At 38.7% G+C, this 15265-nt stretch overlaps 1 protein-coding gene across 4 annotated transcripts in view; it reads right to left on the minus strand.

Annotated features, from left to right (window-relative positions):
• The window catches only part of PPARGC1B (PPARG coactivator 1 beta), a 134417-nt gene that overhangs the window by 70625 nt on the left and 48527 nt on the right, over positions 1-15265 (minus strand). The window lies entirely within an intron of this gene.

The raw sequence follows: 15265 nt of genomic DNA on the forward strand, positions 1-15265 counted from the left end.
CCGGAGACTCAGGGCGGCTTACAATGCGTTAAGCAATAGCCTTCATACTTTTGTATATTTATACAAAGTCAGCTTATTACCCCCACAATCTGGGTTCTCATTTCACCTACCTTTGAAAGGTTAGGGTTAGGGTTTTCCTTTACTACTACTGTTTCTAGTATTACTTTTTGTCCTGCTCCTCCTCTTCCTTCTTCTCTTCCTCGTTCATTTGTTCAGGTTCTTCACAACCACAAATATCTGAATGACTACATTTTTCACTGAAAAAGGAAAAGCACAACCAGTGGTGAAATCCAAATTTTTTTACTACCGGTTCTGTGGGTGTGGTATGGTTTGGTGGGGGTGGCAGGGAAAGGATACTGCAAAATCTCCGTTCCCACCACACTCCAGAGGAAGGATACTGCAAAATCTCCATTCCCTGCCCACTCCTGGGGAAGGATACTGCAAAATCTCCATTCCCACCCCACTCTGGGGCCAGCCAGAGGTGATATTTGCCGGTTCTCCGAACTACTCAAAATTTCCGCTATCGGTTCTCCAGAACCTGTCAGAATCTGCTGGATTTCACCCGAGCACACATATATGCATACATACATAGCAAACATTTCACATTAGTGTCAGAATTCACTGTGTTTAGAAGAAAAGTGGAGATACGAGAATTAGATTCTAGATTGGAAAAAACATTTGCTGAAACAGATGTATACTCTTGGCAAACATGGAAAATATTAAGGAATCCATTTAATATGCTAGTGTCCTAAACTCCGTAGTAGCAGAAGAAACTGCTAGTAAAGTCAAGTCAAATGAAACTTTTTAACCAGAATGAAGATATGCTACAAGACTTGTTTTCATCCAATCACCTATCACCCCCAAATACCAACTCCTGACTCCTTGCCATTACTCATTGCTGAAGAAGTCTCACAGAAAAACAAATTAACTGTTTTAAACATCTTTTCCTGTTCACTTCAATTTTGATTTATGCCAGTGCAAAACTGTGGGACATTCATCTGAATTTTTGGTATGGTATTATACTATTGGTAGAAGCTGGATTATTGATATTGTCCCTTTTTCGCAATATGAACAGGATACAGCACATAGCTGAGCACCTGATAACTGCATATCAGCAGATTCTCAGACCTTGAAGTGTTCTTTAAAACTTCTGTACTAAGGATGCAAGGCAGGCACCTGAACAAGGTTGATTAGAGAAAAGGCTGATGTTAAGTCATTTTCCTTACAATGCAGCTAGCAAGCTGGGAACAGCAAACCTTATATGCAAGAAAATAGGAGCGGGTGTCTCTGAATCAGAACAAAAGGATTTGCATCTATGGCAAATATAACAGCATATATTTCCAAGTGTCTCTTGTTCACATACATGTTTCACAAACTTAACTGCATGTGTTTTGAGATTTACTGATCTAATATTTTTTTCTTTACTTCAAAGTAACCAGGGGAGAAATGGAGCAGATAGTGATCTGGAAAATGTTTAAGGGAGGGACATTTAACTCTTTCTGTCATATTGCTTTAATCATCTTACGCTGTTTCCAGGAGGTACACCACATTCCTAATTTACATTAAAAGTAGTCACTTCTTCCTCCATCTTTACTGTGTCATACCAATGTAGCTTCAGAATCGGCTACAGATATCCCTATGGGGAAAAAAAATGATCTCACAATTTATTTATCAGGAAGTGTGGTGATTTACTAGTTCCTAAAGCAAGAGTAGCGAATTAATTTTCCCAAGGAGCCACATAAGAAACTGGGATTTTTGTGAAGGGCTGAACCAATAGGGTTGTGAAGATGAGCAGATACAGATGCACAGATGCAAACTGAAAAAAATATATCAGTCCCTTTCAAAATAAAAGCAGTGCAGTTGTATTGTATGCATGGCGCACTGAAGTACACTTATTTCCATTTTAACTTCCGATTGACCTCACGTGGGTTGGATAGGGACATCCAAAGTGCCAGGGTCACCCGGGGGCTGTAAAATGCCTAGGCCTAAAGTAACCCTTCTATGAAACAATGTTCTCCTGTGGGACCTAGGAGCTATGCCTTCTCTATCGTTGCAACTGCACTATAGAACAGTCTCCTCCCTCAAGCTTCAGATTGACCCAGAAGTGTAGGCCTTTCATAAAGCTTTAATAACTTTGTTCTGTTGTGGCTCCGTTACCTGAGCCTGTGTCATCGGCAGGAGAGGACTCCGAGAGTGAAGGAGGGGAGTTGGCAAGGCCTCCCTCGCCAGGATCCTCCTCTCTGGCAATGCCTTCGGTGTCCGCCGAAGGGCAAGAGATAGGGCCGGGCCCAAGCATGTCCACACAGCCACAGGTGGACAGTGATGAGGGAAATGAGTCTTGGCTGGATCCTCGGCAGCGTCGCAGAGATAAGCGCATGCAACAGAAGAAAAGCCATGCCAGAGATTAAGCTGAGTCACTGGACCACACCCCACAAGGTATAAAAGGGGGTGAGGTGGCCATTCAGACTCTGTGACGGACAAAACTAACTACTATCGAGTCACATTGCATCTTTGGAAACAACATTATCGGCCTTGGATTTATTTTACGACCTGGACAATTCTTGACTGTGTGTATTTTGTTTTATGAGTAAAGTTCTTGGCAAGCAGCTACTGGGTTGCTGCCAAGCTTCTTATCGGAAGAATTTGTTGTCTGCCAGTTTATTTAACCCCCGGCTGTCTGTTTGTGTGCGTGTGTGAGATGGGGACAGAACAGGTTCTCTCCTCAGGCGTAGAACCAAGATGCTAACAGAACCCAATCTGTGTTTGGTCTGCTTGATTAAGGAGCTTTTAGCTGAGTTCTTTACTGTTTTTAATGGGTTTTTTTTTGTTTTTGTTTTTGTGTATGGGTTTCATGTCTGTTGCCCAGAGTTAGGTGCAAGATGGGTGACCATATAAATCTACATAATTAATTAATTAAACATCCTGCCAAATTATTTATTCTCAACCTCATCATGAGACAACCAACAGCATTGCACATTTTGGCCCAATGTAAATGATACTGCGTAATAATGCTGATCATCTATTATACCACATAATCTCTTACTGTAAATAGAAAAGGTCTGTAAAGTATCTGTCCAGATTCCAAGTGTTTAAATTCCTAATAAGATATGGCAAATAAAAATTCACAAGAATTTTACAGCATGTTATATATTATGGTTCTGAACACAACTCATTAGACTTCTTTATGGAATTAAATGACATTTCAGAAAGGAAAATAAACAAAGAAAATTTCCAAGAGGAGGCAACATGTAGTAATTGGCCACTGGACTTTCAACCCAGGATTCATGCCTCTCTTTGCTCTACTCACCCTTCACTCCATGAACTGGAGTATGCCATGACTACTATTCTGTTCTTATTATTTCCACATATTCCCACTAAAAGTTGTCTGAAAGATATGGCAACCTGTAATTACTATACCCCGTTGACCTTCCCCATACCATTTAACATCAGACAGGTGCTAACCTAAATTCAGTAGAGATTCACTAGAGTAGCTCTAGGCTATGTTGACACTGAGGCTGTACTACAGTGTCCTTGGAAGTCAGAAACTCCATCAAAGTACAACTTCTTTTGGTTGATCCGTAGTTAGGTGGGGGTTAAGCTGCATGATGTAGTGAATTGTTTTAAAGATGCAAAAGTTCCTTAGTTTAGAGAGAACTGACCCAAGTTTTGGCTTTTGCTAAGTATTCACTGCATTATTTCACTGAAGAATATCTCTGTGAGGATCGCGCTATATCTTTTGACAGCTTCTGACCTTGAACATGCAATAAAACTGACAATCCTTCCAAACCGTGGCAAAAGTAATACAGAAAATGGAAATATAGAGATATTTACAAGCTTTACTATACATTTCCATAGAAGTACATGAAGAATTTGCCAAACTGAATGAGCCCTCAGCCAAAGTGTTTCAAATTCTTAGATAGGCTTCTTCTCTGGTTCTACTTTTTTGAATACCAAACATTCAGTGTATATATTGTGGACCAGTGGTGGGTTGCCCCCAGTTCGGACCGGTTCACAAGAACCAGTACTAAAACCGGCGGGAGGCTTCGCCCACTGACCTGGACGTCATCAAAGTTGATCTGTGCATGCGCAGAAGAGCGTGCATGGGCATGATGCGAACCGGTAGTTAAGGTAAGTAGAACCCACTCCTGTTGTCGACCATGATGGAACTTTCTAAAAGCTGATTTGAATGATGGCTCCAAGAAGAAAAGCAAGAAGAAGGAAAAAAATCCCAGCATTATTCTGTAGCAAATTCTACTAGCAGAACAGTGACCTTTTCTTAGTCTGAGCATCTAAATATAGGATCCAAATTAATTAACATGCTTGCTACTGGACGTGGGACCAAATGAAGCAAAATGCTTCGGTAAGAGTTCCAATGACACCAGTAATAATGCAAAATTAAGTATGCATAGATAAAAGCAAGCAGCTGGCCGGGGCATCTCAGACAAACTCATAAAAGGGAAAAGGGAAAAGAGTTTGCAACTGACATAGACAAAGCCCTTAAGAGTTTAAATATGTATGAGCAATGATGCACACAGGCCAAAATGAAAATTCTGAATGGATCCCCCACTAGGTGCCCTCAAATCTAACTGCAAGCAGAAAATAAGCTGCAGAGATGATAAATATTGATGTTTTCTAAAGAAAAAAAAAAGGCTATAAATAGGTTTTCGTAATTAAAACAGCTTTGACAGCTTTGAAAAATAACTTGATTTACTATAAAACCTTAATACAAACAAATCAGCTGCGGACTATATAATTTCTGTTAAACAAAATGCATTAAATATGTTGTAATACAAAGAGGAACCACAGTTAAAACAGAAACTGTCTAAAGCTAAGCCAATCCTAAACACTAAGGCCTGAACCACATTGAACACTGTAGGCTTTATCCGAATAAAGTTCTACTGAGTTCAGCTAGAGCATTGTAACTTATACCATAAATTATATATTGTGTTTATTTTTGTGGACATTTTATCAGATCTAGAAATTAGCAAGGCAATAAATGGACCAGAAGATTCCATACTCTTGTTTGATACAGGATCATTCATAGAGCCAGTCGTTCATTCTTTTAATTTACTTCATTTCTTAGATTTCTATTTTACTTTCCATCAGAGTGCAAGATTTCTTCCTCCAATGTTATTTCCAGGAACATATTGGGCAATGATAATTGGTTCAAATTATCCAGTCATCCAGGGAGCTTTCATAACTCTTATCACTGAATTTTGGACTCAGCTGCAGTTTCCAGGTGGCAGTTCCATGTGGAAAGCATTGCAGTAGTCCACCCATAAGCTCTCCCCACAAGTCAGGAAAGGGCACAAAAGGTAGAGAAAGTGAACCTGTGCAAAACCTGTGCTGCCACCTGATCGGGAATGGGCTCTAGGTAGACCCCTACAGTCCTGAGTAGGACAGTGCAACCACTTTTTGGAGCAGAGGTTGAAATTCCTCTGAATCAAGTGGTCCAAGAACCAAAACTATTTGGACTTGGGTTCCTGTTCCCTAGCAAGCATTCAGATGCTGACAGCCTCAAGGCATTAAGAAAAGACTTTAGCATGGGAAAAACAGCGATTAACCAGACTTCCGGGGGAAGCATGGCAAACTGAAGACATTTCTGTGAAAGTGGAGCCAATAACTGTAGCAAAACAGAAGAACTGGTGAGTGGATGGGTTCTTTGGAAACTCTCCACATAAGGAGAAGATGCGAGATTAACCACATGTGTTCCAAATGTCTGCTCCTTGCAAGGAGGCCACAAGATAATGGTCTTCCACAGGTTTGAACTCTGGGAAATGAAGGGATTAGACATCTTGTGTGTGTGTGTGTGTGTGTGTGTGTGTGTGTGTGTGTGTGTGTGTGTGTGCGTGTGTGTGTGTGTGTAAAATATCCTGTATATGACTGTTGTGCATCGCCCAGAGTTGCCTTTGGTAAAATGAGTGACTATATAAGATAGATAGATAGATAGATAGATAGATAGATAGATAGATAGATAGATAGATAGATAGATAGATAGATAGATAGATAGATAGAAAGAGAGATAGAGAGATAGATAGAGATAGATAGATAGATAGATAGAGAGAGAGAGAGAGAGAGAGAGAGAGAGAGAGAGAGAGAGAGAGAGAGAGAGAGAGATTTACAAACCTCACTTTCTAATCACTTACCTATTAAAATAGCCAGGTTGGTCTACAGGTTAAGTCTACAACCAGGAGACTCTAGACATGAAAGGCATGAAAGCTGGCTGGATGACAGGGTTGTTTGTTGTGGGGAAAATAGGAGAAGGAAAAATGATTGTGTGTGTTCACTACCTTGAATTATTAAATAAATAATAATAGTGGATATAAATAAATAAAATAAGTAAATAAACTTGGGATGCATGTGTCTATGAAGGGGACGGTGGTATGGTAGAATACAGTAACACCGCAGTTCGCAAGAGGAAGGTTTACATTACAACGAGGGGGATAAGACAAGAGACAATACAATCTGGAGCTGGAACATGGGAAGAGGAAGAAATTTAGGATTATTGCTCTTAGACTCTCTCAGAGTATATCCATTAGGTTAGAGTAAAAAGGTAAAGGTAAAGGTTCCCCTCGCACATATGTGCTAGTCGTTCCTGACTCTAGGGGGCGGTGCTCATCTCCGTTTCAAAGCCGAAGAGACAGCGCTGTCCGAAGACATCTCCATGGTCATGTGGCCGGCATGACACAGAGAACACTGTTACCTTCCCACTAAAGATGGTCCCTATTTTTCTACTTGCATTTTTATGTGCTTTCGAACTGCTAGATTGGCAGAAGCTGGGACAAGTAACAGGAGCTCACCCCGTTATGCGGCACTAGGGATTCGAGCCAGTGAACTGCCAACCTTTCGATCGACAAGTTCAGCATCTTAGACACTGAGCCTCCTTGTCCCTACTTAGAGTAGTATATGTTTAATCTGGCAAGACTCTGTCTATATGGTGTATGCACATAAAGTACTGAAAGTAGCTGGATTGTTTTATGTCATCCTTGGACTAGGCTGACATAACCATCTTAAAACTAGTAAAGTCCTTCAGAACAATTTTGAAAAGTTGCCAGATGACTTGAGCTTCAACTCTGAATAAAAGAAAAATTAAGAACTTAAAGAATTTGAAATAAATAGCCATAGTCTAAATAAGATTTTGGTATAAGAAAGTTACGGACAGATTAAAGATCAATTTAAATTTGGAGTACTGATTTTTCATATAAGATTTTGGAATTAACTATTAAAAAATGGCTTCTCATGAAAACCAGATTTATTTATTTATGTGTTTGTTTGTTTGTTTTTTAACTTATTTGCTGCCCATCTTACTGTCACATGACTCTGAACAGCTTACAATCTTACAATTATTTTGATTATCTTGGCTGATAACAAAAATAAACAATGTTATGATTTTAGAAACTGGACACAAGAGAAGACTAAAATTCTAAAGTAGTAGAAGTAAAAATACAAGCTTGTTTTTGACCTCAGTTAACAAAACAACATATCATTGGAAATATTAAAGCTGATTTTGGAGAATGGAGGTAAAAATTAATAGCTACAATGTCAGTATTAGTAGTGATTTCTGGTTATATGGATAGATTATGTCCAAAAATCATTAATGAGGAAATGACAGATGGAGTGCAAATTTTGTTTGACAAGACAAAGCACTGAAAATGGAACTACAAATGATGAACAAGAGAATGAGTTGTACAAAAGCTGACTTTGTATAAATATACAAAAGTATGAAGGCTATTGCTTAACGCATTGTAAGCCGCCCTGAGTCTCCGGAGAAGGGTGGCATATAAATCAAATTAAAAAAAAAAAGAATATACAAAAGAAACTGACTGAATTTTTAAAAATTAAAGGGGAAATACAAACGACAAACCAAGAGGATGACTTGGAAAATGTTTTCTTATTAGATCTACAAAGCAGCCTCGTTCAACCCTTGAAAGTCTGTGTAAAAAAGAACTGAAAAGAAATCAAATCATACACTAATATTTGAAAGAATTAAAGACTAAGACTAAGATTGTAAGCCACCCAGAGTTGCCTTGAGATAAGACAGATGGTCTAAAAATTTTATAAATAAATAAATAAACCTGTCAGAAGTAAAAGGAAGTAATGTAAAGTTGATTTATTTGATCAAGGTTAAAATAAGTCTTTTTTAAGATAAAATTTTGGCAACTTTTACAGACACCAGGATTGAATAGATGTTTATTGGATTTGCTTATAGATAAGGGATAGTATATGGGATGAATAGATATCTTGTTGTAACATTATCAGGGTGAAAACTTATTAAATTTGCTTGTAGCTGTATATATATATTTCTTTATATATTTCTTTTCTTTTTTATTATATACTTTCTTTTCTCTTCTTTTTTTTTGCACCTTTTATTCTTTTTTTCTATTCTTTCCTGTTTGAGTTTGTATTCATTTTTACTATTGTAATCAAAATCCTTAATAAAAAAAATTATTAAAAAAGAGAACAAGGGCTAATAGCTTTGATAGCAGTGTGATTGTCACTGAAAGTCATCTGCTGGGAGAATAGTGGGCTTCCATGTGCAATAGGTTAGCCATCACGAGAACAGACTAATGGATTAGATAGGCTAGGGGGTTGTTCCAGCAGGACACTGCTTATGTACTTATGACACCATCACATGGCTAGTCAAGAGCCAAGATGAACAACTGAATGTCATCCATATATTGATGATCCCTGACTCTCAACTGATAAATGATCTTTTTCAGCAATTTCATGTAGGCATTAAACAAGATGATCAAAGTATCAAAACCTGTGGCGCCCCACAAATTAGAGATTTTAGATTCAAGCTCTCACCAACATTGCCTGGAATGAGCTTTAGAGAGAAGACGGAGGCCACTGTAACACAGTACCTCCTGCTGCCTGAATTCCTTCCAGTTTGTCCAAAAGAATATTCTGATTGATGGTATTGAAAGTTGCTGGGAGATTGGGAAATGCCAGGGTAGAGGAAAAGAGAGATAAAGCTGGCAAAGGTATGCAAAAGTTTTAGCATATGATAAATGACATTTCAGGCTTGAGAAAAAAGGAGTATGAGAAAAGGGAACAAGTTGACTCACCTTGGTTCAGTACAGAATATAGGTAGTCCTCAGCTTATGTCCATTCATTCAGCAACCATTCTAAGTTGCAGTGGGTCTGAAAAAATGGATGTACAACCAATCTCCAAATTCCAGCCATTATAGCATCCTCACAGTCGTGATCATAATCTGTGTGCTCGCTCACATGCCTGGCTCATGATTACAATATCATGAGCTGCGCACTTGAAACCATGGAGTCGCAATCACATGATCCTTGACAACTTCCCACAAGCAAAGTCAATGGGAACCTGGCAAGGAAGATTGCAAGATGCTCTGGTATGTTGCTCCTGCCCACAGTGCGCGCGTGCACACACACACACACACACACACCTGCTCATGTTTATCCTTTGCCAGCCCTCCTAGGTTTCCCCTAACTCATCTGTGGTCTTCTTCAATTCACATGTGACCTGTGCTGGCTCTCTCAGGAACACACAGCTATCTCCTTCAACGTTATTGGAACCACCTCCTCCCTCAAGTTATCCAACTATATGTCACCTCCCAAGTGGCCTTTACCAGCTCGGAGACACAAAGATCTAATAATCAGATGGCTGGGTTAACACACCCAAACATCTTGCCCACTTTTACAGGAGTATCAGCATCAAACATTTCCCAGATAACCAAACAAACTCCTGCCTCACTGCCAGCCTAGGTACAGTCCAATTCTGAGGACTTTACTGAGCAGATGCCTAGAATATTTTTCACCCCTGGATACTACTGCTACCAGCACTTAGTAGCCCAGGGAGCCAAGTAAAAGGAGTAACCAAGCAGAAATAATACACATACACATTCATGCACAACATATAACATCCACTCACTTTTCATTTACTTCTCCTCAAAAACCCAAATTCCCCAGTCCAGTCCAAAATGGAATAAAACGCAGACCATTGGTTTATACAGATGTTTTTCTATATTTATTTTATCCTAAGAATCTCCTCTGCAATGTGCTGATTTCTCATGGACATCTATTTTCATCTAATGGAGTTTCTGTCTAGGGACTACTAGACAGAGAGCTAGCTTGGTATAGTGGTTAAAGCACTAGGCTAGAAACCAGGAGACTGAATTCCAGCCCTGCCTTAAGGCATGAAGCCAGCTGGGAGATCTTGCCAGTCACTTCTTCTCTTTCAGCCCTAAGAACAAGACAATAACAAACCTTCTGAAAAAAAACTCACTAAGAAAACTGCAGACGGTTGCCAGGAGTCAACACTGATTTTAAGGCACACTCACACACATAAACACACAAACTACTAGACTGTTGCTTCTGGAATTTCTGGATACCAACAAGTTTATTTTATGCATGTTTCTGGGAGAAAAGATTGCTACGAACTAGCCAACCAAACTCCTCTGGCATCCAACTACAGCCACAGCTTGTTGCAAGATGTCACCACCAGCCACAGGAATCTTCTACTTCATTGCCCTGCTACAAAAGTCCTCATAAAGGCAACTCCCTTATGAGAATGAAGCATGAAGCTAACTCAGGAAATTGAAACATTCACCCCAACTGTTAGCTCCAATAATCTACTAAATGCAATGTTGTGAATATGTGTACATCTAGGATTTTCATTCATTATTCTGAGATGCAGAACTTTCACAACAATGATAGCTGGTCATATCCATTTTACCAAGCACTTATCTTTACCTTGAAGTTTCCGTAATCAAGGCAGATACATGAGACGCTTGTGCCTGGAGACCGTATTGCTTCATTGACTCAGATCTAGAAACAAGACATTTTCCAGAAGAAACCAGATTTGATGTCAGCACCTGAAATTCTTTGGTAACTGCCACAGCAAATTGTTCATGCCTAGCATATATTCTCTTCTACACACTATGAATGATCTGACTGGGCATTTTAAAGATATCAAGCCATTGGATAAAATTGCAAACATTCATTACTACTTGTTATGCTTGTATTATATTTAATAAAGGAAAATATATAGCTCAGGGTTGACATGAAGGGTCCTTGGTTCTCTCTGAATCTGCTTGTTTTCTTGCAGACGTTTCATTACCCAACCTAGGTAACATCATCAGTGCTAGAGGATTCATTACTCGAAACTCCCTGCATCTTGGAACAGCTATACCACTAGGCTAAAAATTGTAGGTACTAGATGGTATAGTGGGGCAATGAGCCTGTTAAAAGACCTCAGCTGCCCTACAGTTCAGTTTCCTTACCTCTTGTGCCACAGTATTTTAATTTTTCTATAGGAATACTTTTTACACTTTTTTTTAATTTACTTTTCCTCATCATCACGATGGGCAGGAACTATGAATTATGAGTGTTTAATCCCACAAACAAAAAATGGAGAATGCTACATCATACTCCAAAATTACATTACTACTGTAATGCTCTCTACATGGGGCTCCCCTTGAGGAGCACCCGGAGGCTCCAGCTGGTCCAGAATGCGGCCGCGCGGGTAGTTATGGGAGCAGCATGGCGCTCCCATGTGGCTCCCCTCCTGCACGAGCTGCACTGGCTCCCTGTGGTCTTCCGGGTGCGCTTCAAGGTCTTAGTTACCACCTTTAGAGCACTCCATGGCTTAGGACCGGGGTACTTACGAGACCACCTTCTGCCACCAATAGCCTCTCACCGCCCAGTACGCTCCCATAGAGAGGGGCTTCTCAGGGTGCCGTCAGCCAAACAGTGTCGACTGGTGGCCCCCAGGGGGAGAGCCTTTTCTGTGAGGGCACCCACCATCTGGAACGAGCTCCCCCCAGAGATACAGAGGATTCCGGATCTGCGCACTTTCCACCGTGCCCTCAAAACATTCCTGTTTCAGCAGGCCAGCCTGGCCTAACTTTCCCTTTATATTGCTTTTGATTTTATTTTAAACTCTTGAATTATCTAGGACCAGAGTGTTTAGTATATTTTAATTGGTTTTTTTAACGTTTGTATTACATGTATTTTTATCGTTCGCTGTTCACCGCCCTGAGTCCCTCAGGAATAGGGTGGTATATAAATTTAATAAATAAATAAATAAATAAATAAATAAATAAATAAATAAATAAATAAATAAATAAATAAATAAATAAATAAATAAATAAATAAATAAATAAATAAATAAAATTTGCAGACTCAATTCTAAGTTTCAAGAGCACCATATAAGCTGCAGGGCCATCTTATCTGAGTACTCTGTTAGTCGATCTCAAGAGCCAATGTAATAAAAGACAGGAGAGATAGAAAAGCCAACTGGAATTACAGAAGCTGACATGCCTGCTCAAAAGTCTAGAGTTGTAGTCCAAAGAAGAACAATGTTTACTGACTATGAGAACCACATTTTTATTTGCCAGCTTCTACACAGCAAATCCTACTGCTACAGAGACTCTACATTCTTCAGGATTTAAAAAACAAACAAAACAGTACCAGGAAATACTACAACAAAAATAACAAGTCAATCTTCAAGATATATGTACATCTCTGGCTGGAATAAATAGGAATTGCACTGTGTGTGTGTGCGTGTGGGAGAGAGGGAGAGGGAGAGAGGGACGGAGGGAGAGAGAAAGAGTCCTTTTTAATTCCCTGATATGTGTTTGCAAAATTGTGTTCTCTTTAGATTCTAGTTGAACTATAAGCAAGAAAAAAAGCACCTGCAAACACAAAATTTGACCCCGAGGTTATTTCAAATTTATTGTTTGTTGAGCTTTTAAAAAAAACTTGCAAACATAATTAGTCTCTTGACAAGGATTTCAATGACAACCTATTCCAAGAAATGCAGGAGTTTTGGTGTTTGAGAAAAAGAATGAAAGAACACATAATTGTGGTTATGAAAAAAAGTTGATCCATACTTTCTGTCAGCTATTTTATACTACACATATTACCCAATCTGAATTATGTAAAAGAACCAGGAACAAGTACAGCAACAGCAGCATGAGAAACCTCATTATATAGCATTTAAAAAAAACCCTCAAACATTAGTCACACCAGATTGTTCTATCTACAACAGCTTCAGTAAAGTCTTACCATTATAATTACTAGATACATGAGACAATCAGGAAACCAAGAACACATCAACTAGGAGCTTTTTGCTGTATGAGCTAGAGGTGCTGCAGCACTGTGGTGAGACAAAAACGTGATATTCAATTGCAAGATAGACCAGGTAAAGATAGATTTAACTTACAGTGAGCATTTGCATCATGACCCGATATAAAAAGCAATCTGATGCTGAATCTAATACCCAGTGAATAATTTACTCAGGAGACTTAGGGGTTTTCAAGGAATCAGCTAAAGACACCAGCAGAAATGAGTTGATAGATAAAAGCAGGTTGTGCAGGGCCTTCTTTCTAGTCTGAAAACTGGACTCCAAGCTGGCCTTCCACTGTATTTCACTCCCTATCTTATTGTAATCTGCTTCATTGTAAACAAATTCTATACAGTACTGAATGATGGTGAATGATGTGATGGTGTGCTGGATTTATTAACCAGATTACTCTCCATCTTACTGCAAAAGTCACCTTGGAGAGAGACAGCAGTCACATGAATTGGCTCCAAGACAACAAAGATAGGATTTGTGTAACATAGAGCTCACTGCTGAAAGTTGGTACAAAGTCCTGCCTGCCTGCCTTGCATGCTGAGCTCAACCACTGGATCATTTCAATATGAACATGATGCATGATTACAGTATATACTTTCGAAGGAACCGTAGTAAGGACAAATTATTCGTCTTAGCTGGGAAAATCAAGTCTTACTACATAACCTACCTGATTTCTACCTAGCTTTAGGCATGTTTTCTTTTCCTTCCAGAAGAAATTTTATTACATTGGCATAAAGACATAGTAAGGAACATTCTCTTTCTAAAAGAAACAGGATCAAAAGTCACCATTCTGTTTTCACAATAGCTAATCACATCAGAAAAAAATGCAAGTACTCCTCGACTTGCGACCGCAATTGAGCCCAACATTTCTGTTGCTAAAGTGAGACATTTGTTAAGTGAATTTTTCCCCATTTTACAATCTTTCTTGCCAGAGTTGTTAAGTGAATCACTGCAGTTGTTAAGTTAGTCACACGGTTGTTAAGTGAATCTGGCTTCGCTTGCCGGAAGGTCACAAAAGGGGATCACATGACCCTGGGACACTGCAACCATCATAAATGTGAGTCAGTTGTCAAGCATCCGAATGTAAATCCTGTGACCATGGGGATGCTACAACAGTCTTAAGTGTGAAAAAATGATCATAAATCACTTTTTTCAGTGCTGTTGTAACTTCGAACGGTTAGTAAACGAACTGTTGTAAGTCGAGGACTACCTGTAATTAGATAATGGATCTGAAATACAGACCAACAGTCCTAAGCAGTTCAAACCCCTGGTAGTATTAGAGGATTTAATATGTGCTTTACAAAATATTAAGTATAAATACAGTAGGTATTTATAAACAATTCCATTAATACACTATATTATACATTTACAGCATAAACAGAGGTACATAATAATAAACTGGTATTCATAATGCATTAAAATTAATGGAAAACTGTATGTGTTGGTTGGCAACTATATGTCACAATTCTATTGATGAAAATTTATGTTTTATTCAACAAATGATATACTGTATGTGCACCTTTTTGAATGAAATTAGAGAGTTGAACTAATTAATGGTGATAGGATGTTCAAAATCCAACATTGGTTTAAATGGTATGGCCTTGAATTACAATAGCTCCCTTTTGGACAGACTTTTCACTTATTGCATTCTGGAAAAAGTCATTTGCTTCATACATATTCATGTTCTTTTGATATTAGCAGTAAGAGGGTGAAATAGATACAGGTAGTCTAATGGTTTAATGATCATTTGTTTAGCGACTCTTTGAAGTTGCAACAATGTTGAAAAAGTGACTTACTTTGCATACTTTCATGATTAAAAAAAATCAATTCCTGATACTACAAGGTTGGAAGGACATTCATTCTATATCTGTTATTCAGTGGTCTGAAGAACTTATCTCTCTTTTTATATTTGAACATGCACTATATCATGGGAGTCTCAACTGGAGGACTATTCAGAAATCTGGATTGTACATATTAATTTATATGTTTGACTACTCATTTTGTTGTGTTTTTTTTATAGTTAAGTACACTGACTTAAAAGTGACTGATTTAATTGTATAGTACAACACAAATAATTCGTTCTAAACACTGCTCCATTTAAGAGTTTGAATATATCTAACCTTTTAGATTAACTATACTGTACTTTGTAAAAAAAAA

Source organism: Pantherophis guttatus, chromosome 2 (genome assembly GCF_059756535.1).
Source record: "Pantherophis guttatus breed Tessera chromosome 2, ASM5975653v1, whole genome shotgun sequence".
In the NCBI taxonomy this organism is placed as follows: Eukaryota; Metazoa; Chordata; class Lepidosauria; order Squamata; family Colubridae; genus Pantherophis; species Pantherophis guttatus.